General features: G+C 42.2%; 1 long non-coding RNA gene across 1 annotated transcript in view; it reads right to left on the bottom strand.

Moving 5' to 3' along the window:
* Positions 1-4134: 4134 nt before the first annotated feature.
* LOC131836448 (uncharacterized) overlaps positions 4135-13737 on the bottom strand; it is a 52946-nt gene continuing 43343 nt past the window's right edge. The window contains exons 3-5 of the long non-coding RNA XR_009355615.1: positions 9627-9659; positions 7678-7728; positions 4135-5951 (exon numbers count right to left, since the gene is read on the bottom strand). This is a non-coding gene — a long non-coding RNA (uncharacterized LOC131836448). The remainder of the gene's footprint in view (positions 5952-7677; positions 7729-9626; positions 9660-13737) is intronic.

The following is a 13737-nucleotide window of genomic DNA, read 5'->3' on the forward strand; positions in this document are numbered from 1 at the left end:
AGAAATATGCTTTTGAAGGGTCTATCAAACATTTATGTTCTACTTCAGTTATTCTCAGCCTTACCTGCCTCGTTCCAGCCGCTAAGTATTTGCAAGCTCCGTGCGGGCTCTTGTGGACTTCCAGGGGCTGATACTGTCTAGCCTCAGGACTGCCTGCAAGCTGTTCACTTTCTTCCCAGGGCTGCTCTGTTGATGCACAGGCATATGACCCAATGGGTGTCCCTGCAAGAGCAACAACCTAGAGATGTAAGGTAGTCATTCCCATGGTTAAAACCTTCTGCCATCTGGAAACCAGAGTTCTCCCCTGATGGGGGAGTGATTGGTCCCTTTCTCTTCCATCCCAATACAAAGTATGATCTCTAAGGTGTAGTTTATACAGTTTCTAGGAAGATGGTTTCCTCATATGGACCAAAAAGGTATAGAGAAGAGCCATGTAGCTTGACCTATGGGACTGGGCATCCAGTGTGCAGATCTCTGGGTCTCCCAGTAATGATCACCAAAGAGCATTCACAAGAGAGGAGGATTTCATCAGCCAGGGGAACAGATGACTTCTCCCACAGATGTCAGCCAGTATCTCTCCTGAACCAACCCTGTGTTCACATGAGGATCCTATAAACAGAGTGACCAAGGTAGTAAGGAAGGAGCCTATGCGTGGGCCCAGGAGTGTGGGCTCTCCCTTACTAAGGCTGTTCTGTCTACCAGCACCATCAGAGGCAGAGATGGATAACAATTTCTTAATATGATATCATTCTTCAGTGAGACCAGCCAGCAACTTTATGTCACCATAGTTATATTGGTCCCTTTTACCTGGGCATGCAGTAATTCATTTTTGCTGGAATTGATACTTACACTGCATATGGGCTTGTTTTCCCTTCCCAAAGTGCCTTCACCAGCATAACCATCTGAGGCCTTTCAGAATGCCTGATACATTGATGTGGTAGCTCTCACAGCATTACATAAGGCCAAGAGACTCATTTGATGGCAACAGCAGAAGTGTGACAATAGGATCTACCATGTGCCTGCTCTCAAGAAGCAGCCAGGCTAATAGAATGGAAGAATGGGCTGTTAAAGGCTCAGCTCAGTCACCAGCTCAGGGAAAATACCCTGCAGAACTAGAGCACTCTCCTCTGGGCATAGAAGATATGTGTTGAACTACCAACCAATATAAGGTGTTATGTTCCCAATAGTTACAACACATGAGTGGGTTAGGGAAGGAGCATGGCCTCTCTCACCAACCCTCCCAATAACCTTCTTTTGTAATTTGTATTTTCCATCCGTACAAACAGAATTTTCCACGTTGAGAGGCCTTGGTGCCCAGAGGTCACAGTAAGGTTTCCACTGAACTTGAAACTGCAACTGTTACCAAGTTACTTAGGGTTTCTTTCACTGGTGGATCAGCAAGTGAAGAAAGAGCTACCTGTACTGAAGGTCATGAGGAGCTGTAGTTGCCCGGTGCAATGTGTGCCAGGAAGTGTCTCTCTGAAATTCCCAGGATTCACAAGGATGCATTTTGGTGCATCCATAGAAAATAGGTAATGATAGCAATCACAGCTCAAAGGCAAAGCAATAAGGACCTCAGTCCCCTTGGGGATGCAGATCTCAGTTATACTAGGGGCAAGTACAGTGCCTATTGGTGGCAAACTGCTGGCCCAAGTGATAGAAATCAGAGATGGAAGGTGGAGAGGAAGCTGGTGAATGGCAATAATGGCCGCAGGACCACTGCAACTGTGGGACTGCACCTTCTTTAACTAACTCTCTCACCTTGGATCCTTTTGCAAATTTCAACTGCTACCACTTTGAGGGAAACTCTATGACTGACTAGACTCAGATTAGGGGAGACTTGGAAGACTCAGACTTAGACTCATCCCTTTTCAAGGAAAAAGTGAGGGCCTCTTGTTCTCAGGAAAACAGGGGCTCCAGAGTGTATTAAGGGAGCCAGATAACACAGGGCACAAGCATGCTTCTTGGTACCAGAGTTAAATCATTCTTTTTTTTTAAGGCTTATTTATTTATTTATTTATTTATATTTTTATTTTTTAAAAGATTTTATTTATTTATTTAACAGAGAGAAATCACAAGTAGATGGAGAGGCAGGCAGAGAGAGAGAGAGGAGGAAGCAGGCTCCCTGCTGAGCAGAGAGTCCGATGCGGGACTCGATCCCAGGACCCTGAGATCATGACCTGAGCCGAAGGCAGCGGCTTAACCTACTGAGCCACCCAGGTGCCCCTAAGGCTTATTTATTTTAGAGGGAGTGAGCATGTGAGAGAGCGAGCATGGTAGGGGTCGCTGGAGGGACAGAGAGTGAGGGAAAAAGAAACTTAAGAGGACCACGTGTGGAGCATGGGGCTTGATCTCACAACCCTGGGATCAGGGACCTGAGACAAAACAAAGAGTTGGATGCTTAACGAAATGTGCCACCTAGGCAGCCCTGTGTTAGACCATTCTTAGCCACCACCAAGGCTACAGCTCTTTCCGCAGCCAGCGGCTTCATACAGTCATGGCCTGACAGCATTTTGCCTCACACCCATGCTATGCTATGCTCACCCGTTACTCTGGGACTTAACTGATGCCAAGACACAGACCTAGAAATTCACAGCAAGCTTTCCACATGCACACCTGGGTGCACAGGAAAATTATCTCTGTAGAGTGAACCTTGGACCAGTGGGATATGGGAGCAAGCGATAAATTCCTCCCCTTTTTTCTCCTAGAGAGACATTCCTGAGATATTGTTTACATGGCTCCATGCAATATGGTCCTGCGATACCAACACAACCAATACAATTAGTTGTATTCACTGGTGGCCAGCTCAAAACACTTTCTTGTATTGGTTCTATCTCCTTTTCTATCTCACTTCCCTTGTCCTTCACTCCTGATTCTTGGTGAACCTTCCCTAACAAAATAACAGCACATGAACCCTTGGCTCAGGCCCTGCTTTCTGGGGAATCCAGGCTAAGAAGTGTGTCTCTGAAGATAGAAAAATGGGTAAGTGTGCAGAAATGAAAATATTCCTCTCCACACAAAGAAAGACAAGTCAAAATTTAAGTCTAACCATAGATAAACAGTCCCTGGTTCCAAGTGTTTACTATGGGAATATGATTTGGACTTGAGTCTTTGGTATCCAGTAGTGAGAGCTATAGAAGGGTAGTTGATAAGCCCTTTTAAATTGCCACAGGGCATTTCCACTGGAGTTCCAGAAAACTTTTCTTTAGAATTCAAGAGCAGCACACACTCATTTTAGGATTTGTGTTGGCCCGGGGTGCTGTGGTAAGGAGGTGTGGTTGATCTTTAATGCCTCTGCAGACATTCTTTCAGCATCTTGTACTCCTCCCCTAAAACATTCAGTGTTATGTTCTCTTTTCTGTGTCCTTTATCCCAACCTTTTTAGCTACAAGTTATTTGGAAATGGTCACTTAAGATTTGCATTTGAGTATTAATGACTAGTGGAGCCTAATCTGGGAGTCCTCCAAGAACCCCAGGAGGTTTTTATGGAATAACCCCTTAACTTGAAAGACTGTGTTTCTAATGGGGGAATTTCTGACATCAACAGTTGGCTGGTAGAGACAGATTTGAGCGTTCCTTTTAAAAAATCACATACACAGTTCTTATTTCTCATTTATTTCTAGTACTTCGTCCAAGCTATTTTTTTATGTGTCTTTCCAGATTATGATCTTTAACTATTAGATGAAAGTGTATGTGTGTGTGTGGTGTGTGTCTGTGTGTGTGTGTGTGTGTGGTGGGGTAACCTCAGTTTTTCCCCACCGTATTATTATAAAATTGTTAATAATAAAGTTAAAAGTTAAAATAACTTTATATGATCAGGCTTATACCTACCACTTAGATTTTTTTCACTATTGTTTTACTAGACTTGCTTTCTCACATATCTATATGTCTGTCCATCCCTGTATCCACCCAGCAATCCATCTTATTTTTGAAGCATTTCAAAGTAAATTGCAAGCATCAGTACTCTTTTCCCTAAATACTCCTCTGGCTAGATTTTCCTCCTAAGTAGTCTGCATGTCAGGACAAAGCAAAAAAGAATTCAGCTACTGCGGCTGAAAAACTCATTCATTACTTTGGGAATCCAGACAAAGTGAAATCCATGGATGGAATGAATGCAGTTCCCTCCTATTGTTTCTCTAGCATAAAGGTCACTAAAACCATGAACATACATTTCCTGGAAACTGAAGTCCTAACTCATTAATCTCTGTAGGAAGAAGAAGCCATCAAACACTCATTCCTATGTAGCCACCTGCTATAATAAAACCAGTTCTCAATTGTTTATTCTAAACACTCAAATCATTTTGCAGTATCTTTGTGTTTATAGCTACCTGAAGCTCTAAGTCATATCTTCAACTAAGTACCAAGTTTAAGCCAGACCCACGTAGGTTGTCTGATTGCATTCCTGACCCACACAGATAGCCTTTGTGGATAAAAACAGGTTGCCCCATCTTGATGGTTTCTAAATTTATGTTCTCTCTGACAGAGACCAGCCATGAGTTTGCAGCCTCTCTACCAAGTGCCCTTGACAACTTCAGCCCCAGTGCTCTCTCAGGCCCAGCTGGCCCAGTGCTATTTACAACCACACAGTCAAGCACTTAATTGTTTGTTTATTTTGCATAGAATGGTCCTGTCTCCCTCCTGGTGTCTAAGAAGCCTGTCCTCTGGATCATCAACACTCAGCCCTGGGTGCTTGGCACGGGGCTAGGCACGCACCTAAGACTTTACATACCCGAACGCTTTCTTAAATTCTCTCATTTCAAGTTAACACATAATAGTAGACTGCTTGGCCTACTTGCTTCCAAACAACTGGCTCTGTACTTTCAAAGCATTTCTCGCCAGATACGTGATCACGGCAGTTAATATCAGCCGGAATACTTTCCAATAAGTCCGCAGGCAGTCCTGAGGAGCAGGGACTTAGAGACAGGGCTTTTCTGTGTCAGAGCCAGAATTCAGAAATGCTCTGCTTTTCTTGGGTAAAAAAGACCCAGGGTTTTTCTTTTCAACACCCATTTGCACTGACCTCTTTTTCTGGTTTCTCAGTAAAAGGATTAAGAACTCAGGAAGCATTGGGGGGGAAATAGCTCCTCTAGCTAGAGCAGGGGCTTGGGCAAGTCTGACACAGTGGGGGGTGGAAATGCCATGAAGGAGCTTCTTTTGCTCAGTTTCTGGCTGTTCTAGGAGCCCAGTTCCCTGGCGAACCCTGGTCCATCCCCCAGCGATGTGCATGGCAGTATGTGTGTTATGTATATTAAATAAGCACATCCTGGGAGTTAGCAGGACACAGGGTGCTGAAGGAAGAGGTGGCATCATTCATTCACCAATACCTTAATAACCAAAATCATTTACATCGACTTCCAGAGGCTCCAATCTCTTCTGAGAATATAGCCCATGGCAATGTGTCAATCCTTACATGTAACACCTTGTGGGTGTTTGGTTAAATAATAAATATACTGATGTGCTTAAAAATGAAAATAGACTCAGCCAATAGATAAATGTGCCTCTCTTTCTTCTCAATTTCCCCAGAGAAACTTCCTTCTCGTTCTGAATTTTATACGACGGAAAAATCATCTACAAACGCACTGGAAATACTGGAAAATAGTATCACTGAGGTCTGATGGTAGGTGACAGCAACTGGGTCCCATGGCTTATTTCTGACCTGAGCTGGATTTAATTCTAGAACCCAGATGGGGTACAAAGTGACCTTCTTTTCATTATCCTTGTTTTTGCTATGATTTTACAGTGGTTGCAGGGAAGAACAGGCTGAGAGAAATCCTTAGGGGATTATCATCAAAGTTGGATATAGAAACATTGATATAAGGCACCCAGCCAGAAGCCAATTGTCTAGACAAGAGTGAGTCCCAGAGCTGCTGCTTTTGTGTTTCTTCCTTCATCTGCCATTCTATAAGATCATTGCCTTCAATATTTTTCAGATCAATCTTCTCAGGAATGGTCTGGAAAACAAAAAAGCAGGGAGAACAAACTTTGCTAGAAGAAATTTAAGTGCACCGGGGGAGCAGAGGTGGGGCAGCTCTACCATGATCTTGACAAAGAAGCAAAATGGGATATTCAAGGCACCACTCAATTCTCCCATCCACATCTACACATGCGGTGGCCTTGGATTCCCATCAGAACCCACATGCTATGACGTCTGGAGATTGGTGAGATCCCTGTAGCCACCTGAGATACAGCCTGTAGGTTGTCAGATTGGGATCCCTGTGACTCATGAAGATATTTACAGGGAGTAGCCAGCTCTGCAGGAATGAGGAGGACTTACCTATTTTACAGTTAGAGCCTGCTCAGAAGTAAGATGAGAAGTTAATAACTCTCTTGTCCCTCCTTAAACCCTGATTCTCACACTGGAGGCTGTTAGCAAACCCATAGTCTATTTAAGAGAGTTCCCAGAGCAGATTAAAGAAAATCCATTACATACAGTTAGGAGCAATCCTAAAAAGTTTTCACCAGAGGAGGAAGTGGAACATGGTAAGCAAAGCCAACAGAACAGCTGAAGGCAGAGATGGCAGGGCTTAAATATTAGGTTAATAGTGACAGTATTAGGTGGGGTTATTGTGCACATAGTAACAGAAAATCCACTATAAGGATATCTATTATTTACTGAAGAAAAATTTGAGCTAGGCAGGTTTCTGTCAGCAACTTCACAATGCGAGGACAGAGTAGAGTCTTTGTCATGCTCTTGATCGTCCCCTCATGGTCACAAAATGGTTGCCATAACTCCAGGCATCATGACCTCACAAAGCCATTTCCAAAGGTAGCTAGCATAAGCTTTCTATTTTATCATAAGCCTTCTATTTTTTATTAATTATAATTGTAGCTAACATTTTTGAGCATTTACAATATGCCAGGGGCTACTCAAAGTACTTTGTATGTGCTACATATATTTAATTCTACAACAGATAAGAAAAACCAAAGCCCAGAGAGTATAATTAACTTTATCAGGGATTCACAGATAAGAACTGGAAGAGCCAAGCATCAAACCCTGGCATTTTGGCTCCAGAGCCCTTGTAGTGCCAAACTGCCTCTCAACTAGGCAAGAAGAGATTTCCCAGAAGCAACCCCCTTCCTACCCCACCCACCTTCCCCCACAAGTCCCCGCCCAGTGGACTTTGCCTTATGCTTTATAGTTTAAGCCTGGGTGCATGACCACCCTGGCTACAAGGGAGCAGGGAATATGAGTATCTGTCCATTTCAACCTATAGAAGGATGGGGGATGTGAAGGTCAGTTGAGTAGCCAACCCAAAGTGTCTGCCACAGTTAAAAAGAAACCATGGCCTTTGTCATAGGGGAAAAGTTCTGGAGCACTAAGGGCTTGCTTAGGTGACAGTCTGGGGTCTCACAGGGCTTTTTGGCTTACTGCCACGGCGGGGGCGGGGGGGTGGTGGGGAAGAAACAAGCTTCCACTCAAGAACAGCCAGAAATAGCAAAATGCCAGCAGCCCAACAGTCTTATCTCTCAGCCATTTGCTGGAGTGTTTGTGCATAAGCAGTTCTTAATAAATTATTCATCCTGATTTAAGAGGGAGGAAATAAAATGCAACAGGTGTGGTTCTTCCTGCTTGTTGAATGGCTCTAAAACAAGCTTTCAGACACTGGTTGCCTCGGGGATAGTAGCAGGAGGACAAATCAGCTATATTTTAAGCTGATTACCCACATGTTACAGTACCTGTCAAATGGGGACATTTTGTTCCAGTGTCAGTGGTCATAGACTAGAACTCTGAAAAGGAAAGGAGAGTATTACATAAGCAATTTGCTTTACATATACACTGAAAAAGCCTCTCAGATGCAAGACATGGTCACATTCCAAATGTTATTGTACCTACTTGTAAACTTGGGTAGAACCTCATTTTAATAAGCTCAAAGAGACTTCCAAATTGCTACATTAGATGCAAATCTCATTAAACTTGAAGCCTAGTGCTATACTATACTAAAATACACTGCATTCTTTCCTGGGTTTAAAAATTCACTTGTACAAAGCAAATGTTAGGTGCACAATTTATTTGCAAATGGCGTGTGTGGGAGGGAGGAAGGGGTGGGGTGCCAAAGGATGAGCCTGCCTTGTGCCAACCCATTAGAGCCAGAGAAGGTAAATGATGCTACTACATCTTTCTGCAGTGATTGTAGTTGAATGCAGCACAATATCTTAATGCAATATGACATGTTTTTCAAATGTTAGGTGGATATGTCTTGCAATTTTATAAATTGCATGGTTGTTTGTTTTTGCCTCAATTCCTCTGTTTCTTTTTTGGTCAGGAACTCATTGTATTGGCACTAACAGCTAAGGAATGCTGTAAAATGAACAGGGTTTTGAGTTGTCGTTTTCTGCTCAGAAAATAAAGGTTCACTAAAGACAGTTTGTAAGTGGGAGATGCTGAGAGCTCCAAAGCAAACCTCCCCAGATCTGCTGCTTTCTCTCCCGGGCCCTGGAGACAGCCATCACTCCTACTGTCCCTAATCTCTTTGAGCCTCAGCTTCCTTGTCTGCAAAATAAGGAACTGGATTCTTGTGATCTCTTTTGAAGTTGTGAGATTCTAAAATTCTTTGATTCCACACACCCTGGATCAGGATTTAACAGAATCCCCAAATTTGATAAATATCACTAAGTCACAACTGACACACTTTCCATATGCTGTTGAGAATATTTAACAAAACAGACAAAACACTACATGAAAAGGAAATATCTTCATCCAAAAAAATGGATGATTAAAAGGATAAATATTTCTCAGTGCTTTGTCTGTCTGAGATTTTGTTCTTCCACATCATTTCTACGCTGACAATGTTAATATATAAAGCTCTCTCAAGGCATGGAAATAGCCTTGTTCATTTGGATGTTAAAATGGCATTTTCCCTACATTATGCTTTATGAATGGAAGGTTAATGAAATTGTGCATGTTTCAGTTTTCACTCTACAGGTTATTTTGTAATGGGGATGAGGCTGTTCTGCCTTTAATTTGGTGTTTTATTAAATTAAGTGTATTTCAAAGGAAGGGCCATTTTATTCTACTATTCTGCCTTATATTCACAAGCAAGAGGGCATGCTAACTGCTTCTCTTCTTGATACTTTTTAGAAGTCTCCTGTTTCCAGTGAATATGGTATAAGCCCATATTTTATGTGCAGAAAGCAGAATTTTCTTTAAATGAAAAGTCTTTAAACTAAGGCAGGAGCTTGCTTTTGGATTCCTATGGTTTGCTCTCATCTCATCTTAAAAAAAAAAAAAAAAAGGCTTTAAGCCATCAACACTTAACTCAATGGTTTTCAACTAATAGGCTTAACATATCCTTTAGCTCAGTGGCTCTTGGTTGGACGTTATTGGCATTGGGTGGGACAATATTCAGTTTGCATGACTGACCCATCCATTGCAAGGTATTTGGCATTCCTGGTTCTCACCCACTAAATGCCAGAGTGCCCTCTGATCACTGTGACACTCAGGCCAGCCCCACACACATTTCCAAATGCCACCTGCTCCGAAAGAGTCCAAAGTGGAAGTGTCCCTCTGAAGGAAAAAAAAATAGAGGTCTAATAATAAGAGATTAGTTTTCAAAAACCCAAAGAGGGTCTGTATCCACTTGTGGAGAAACATGCCTTTATCATATCTTGAGTTAACCTTCAGTTACCTTGGTGACTTCATTACTCCTTTGATGATTCTTCTATTAAGAGAAAAAGCATAAGAGAGGGTGTTTGAGGATGACATGACTTATAAAAAAATAACACACTTTTCCTGGATTTTAAATAAGAATGGAAGCTTTCATTAGGTACCTTTATAGAAAGCACAGATTTACTTCTCTTTCATACTATATAGATAGAATAAGTGTGGTCCATCGTAAAGTAACCTTTGAGAAGTAAAGATTCTGCATAATAAGAAACACACACAGGAGAATGAGTAGATTTTGTTTTTATGCTCCAGGTTCTTCTGTAGTATCAGGGTTTTGAATTCCAATAAAATTCAGCAAACAGGCATTGAGTGCTAAATGAAACAGATGTTCTTTTGGGTCCTGGGAATGTAAAAGATGAGTAAGACATGTTCTCTGCTTTTGAGGCTCACAGCTGTGCCTGGGAGACCAACTCTTGGATAACCGGGATGTAAAATAGTAAACATCAGCACAGAGGTATGTTTACATGCTCCAGGACTCAGGCAAAAATATAGTTGGTTTCACCTGGGGCATAGAAGGGTGGGGAGTGGGGTGGGGGAGAGAGATGGAGACCGGAGAATTGAGAAAAACACCTTAGAGAGAAGGTATCAAGTGAGTGTGACCTTGAGGAATAAATTAGTATTTGCTAGGTGGTAATGGGGTAGGGAACAAAATTCCTAGCAGAAAAGAGCTTGTACATGATCCAAAAGTGTGAAAGAGAATGGAGAAAATCCAGTGTGGTGGGTCACTGGCAGAAGGGTGCTAGAGGGGAGGGTAGAAGATAAGTCATGAATGACAGTGTCCTGGTATGCCAGGCGAAGAAGCTGGAGCTTAATTACAGGTGGAAAGAAGTCAGTTTATATTTTTAAAGGAAAATGGAATAATCAGATTTATCTTGGGACAAGAACCCTGATGGCAATACGGAAGATGGGTAAATGTAGAAAAACTTCACCCACGGATATCAGTTTAGTGAATTGACTTCGAAACTTCACTTTTAAATACTCATTTAGGGGAACCTGGGTGGCTCAGTCAGTTAAGTTTCTGCCTTCAGCTCAGGTCATGGTCCCAGGATCCTGGGATCAAGCCCCACCTCAGGCTCTCTGTTCAGTGGGGAGTCTGCTTCTCTTTCTCCCTCCACTCCTCCCCAACTTGTGCTCTCTCTTGCTCACTCACTCTCTCAAATAAATAAATTTTAAAAAGATCTTTAAGCACTCATTCATAAGATTTGGAAAGCCGGGTTAATTCATAGCCAATTAAAGGCAGGTAATCTCTTTGAGGATTTTCACCAATGAAAAACAATTTTCACTGAAGTATAATTAATATCCAGTGTTATAGTCATTTCAGGTAAACAGTGTAATGATATAACAATTCTATATAGTACTCAGAGCTTATCACAATAAGCATGCTCTTAATCCCCTTTATTTCACTCATCCTCTCACCCGTCTCCCCTCTGACAACCACCAGTTTGTTCTCTGTATTCTTTTTTTTAAAAGATTTTATTTATTTATTTGACAGAGAGAGAGATCACAAATAGGCAGAGAGGCAGGCAGAGAGAGAGATGAGGAGAAGCAGGCTCCCTGCTGAGCAGAGAGCCCAATGCGGGACTCGATCCCAGGCCCCTGGGATCATGACCTGAGCCGAAGGTAGAGGCTTAACCCACTGAGCCACCCAGGCGCCCCTGTTCTCTGTATTTTTGTCTCTTTTTTCTTTGTTCATTTTTTTTTGTTGTCTCTTAAATTCCACATATGAATGAAATCCTATGGTATTTGTCCTTCTCTGTCTGATTTATGTCATTTAGGATTATACCCTCTAGGTCTACCCATATTGTTGCAAATGGCAAAATCTCATTCTTTTTATGGCTAAGTAATATTCCATTGTGTACATATATCACTTCTTCTTTATCCATTCACCTGTGGATGGATACTTGGACTGCTTCCATATTCTGGCTATTGTAAATAATGCTGCAATAAACATATGGGTGCATATGTATTTTCAAATTAATGTCTTCATTTTCTTTGGGTAAATACCCAGTAACGCAATTGCTGGATTGTAGGGTAGTTCTATTTTTAACTTTTTGAGGAATCTTCATACTATTTTCTGGACTAGCTGCACCTGTTTGCTTTCCCACCAGCAGTACATGAGGGTTCCCCTTTCTCCACATCCTCGCCAATACCTGTTGTTTCTTATGTTGTTCATTTTAGCCATTCTGACAGGTGTGAGGTGATATCTCATTGTGATTTTGATTTTCATTTTCCTGATGATGAGTGATATTGAGCATCTTTTCATGTGTTTGTTGTCCATCTGTATGTCTTCTTTGGAGAATTGTCTATTCATGTCTTGTGCCCATTTTTAAATTGCATTATTTGTTTTTTCAGTGTTGAGTCATGGATACTAACCCTTTATTGGATATGTCATTTGCAAATATGTTCTTTCATTGCATAGGTTGCCATTTTGATGGTTTCCTTTACTGTGCAAAAGCTTTTTATGTTGGTGTAGTCCCAATAGTTTTTTTCCCTTGCCTGGGGAGAAATACCTAGAAAATGTTTCTAGGCTGATGTCAAAGAAATTACTATTCACCACTGTACACTTTAATGATTTTCCCTATTCCTGATATTTTGAATGCCCCTCCAACCACTATTCCATTCTGAAAAAAGGAAGCATGAAACAATTTTTGGTACCAGACCACCATGTTTGTATGATATATTCCTACTGCTGTAGGTACAGTTGACTGAGTCAGAGATTCACAGTAGGCACAAAAACAATCATCAAAAGCCTAGGTGGATTGGCTGTGGGTTTGGGGCAGTGACAGCTGTCCTTTGTTGGGTAAGGACTATTAAGCAACCAGATCCTCGCACGGTATCTGAGCACAAGGCATAGACAGAGACTTATAGAAAACACAATGGCAAAGAAGCCATGATACACAGGAAGAAGCTCACAGAAGAAACAAGGAGAGGCTGAGAAGGGCAGAGTGGTCAGTCAGAAGCAGCAGAAAAAAAGAGATGCTACACCCGCACAGAGCTGACTTCTGTGGGTGGGGCACCAGATTCCGTCTTGAGAGGTCCTCCTAAGCTTGCAGGTCTATTGTTCCACATTTGAAGTCCTTCTCATCACCTGTGCAAGGTTCTCATGCCAAGAAGCTGGCTGTGGGGTTGCTCAGATTTTTTTCCTGCTCTTTTTTATGCCCTTTTATCTCTTAGAAAATAAATTCAATGAACTGAGGTCACTTTTATAAGTTTCTGTGTCTTGCAAACTATAGAAAATGTACACAACTCCCTAAGTGAGATGTTGGCATTTCTTCATAGTTAAGGACAGAAACAGCATTTGCTGAGGGCTTGTTATGTGCCAGGCACAGTCCCAAGAGCTGTATGTGCATGATCCGCAATTCAATTCCATGGCAACTCTGAGAGAGAGAGATTTTTCCATTATCCCCATTTTTACAGATGAGGAAAAGGTCTCAGAGAACTGAAATAACATGCCCATGTGAGCAGCTAGTGAGCGGCAGAAGCAGGGTCTGAATCCAGACTCACCGGGGACTAGAACTGACATTCCTGACAGCTGTACAATTGTAGTAGAGATGGCCAGTTGCTCCCCCCAACTCATGCTCCACCTTCCATAGAACATAGTTGTTGCTGAGAAGTCACTACCTAGCTGGTCAGTACATTTCCCAACCTCCTTGCTTCTAGGGAAAGCCAGGGGACCAGTTTTTGCCAGTGGTGTATGAACTTTGGTTTCCTGTAAGCAGAATGCCCTCTCCACACTTTCCTCTTCTGCCAGCTGAACACAGATGAGAGGGTCAAGGCTTCAGGGAACAACAGAGCCACAATGTGGAAGAGCCCATTTCCCTGAGTCATAACATGGAAGAAAATTAATCACTGAAGAGGAACACCTGTGTTGTATTATTATATGAGACGCTTAGGTCTTTTTTTTCCCCACAGTCTAATACAGCTGTGTTGCCTCCCTTTCTTGCCTTGAATGTAAAGAGCAGAACGAGAAGCTTAAAGCTCGAACCTCTCATGCCCGGGGTAGGTTACCCAAGGTTGTTAAAGGATTATGGTAACTATCTCCATTTCACTTTTTCCCCACACCAGCTATAGCT

Source organism: Mustela lutreola, chromosome 7 (genome assembly GCF_030435805.1).
Source record: "Mustela lutreola isolate mMusLut2 chromosome 7, mMusLut2.pri, whole genome shotgun sequence".
Classification (NCBI taxonomy): domain Eukaryota; kingdom Metazoa; phylum Chordata; class Mammalia; order Carnivora; family Mustelidae; genus Mustela; species Mustela lutreola.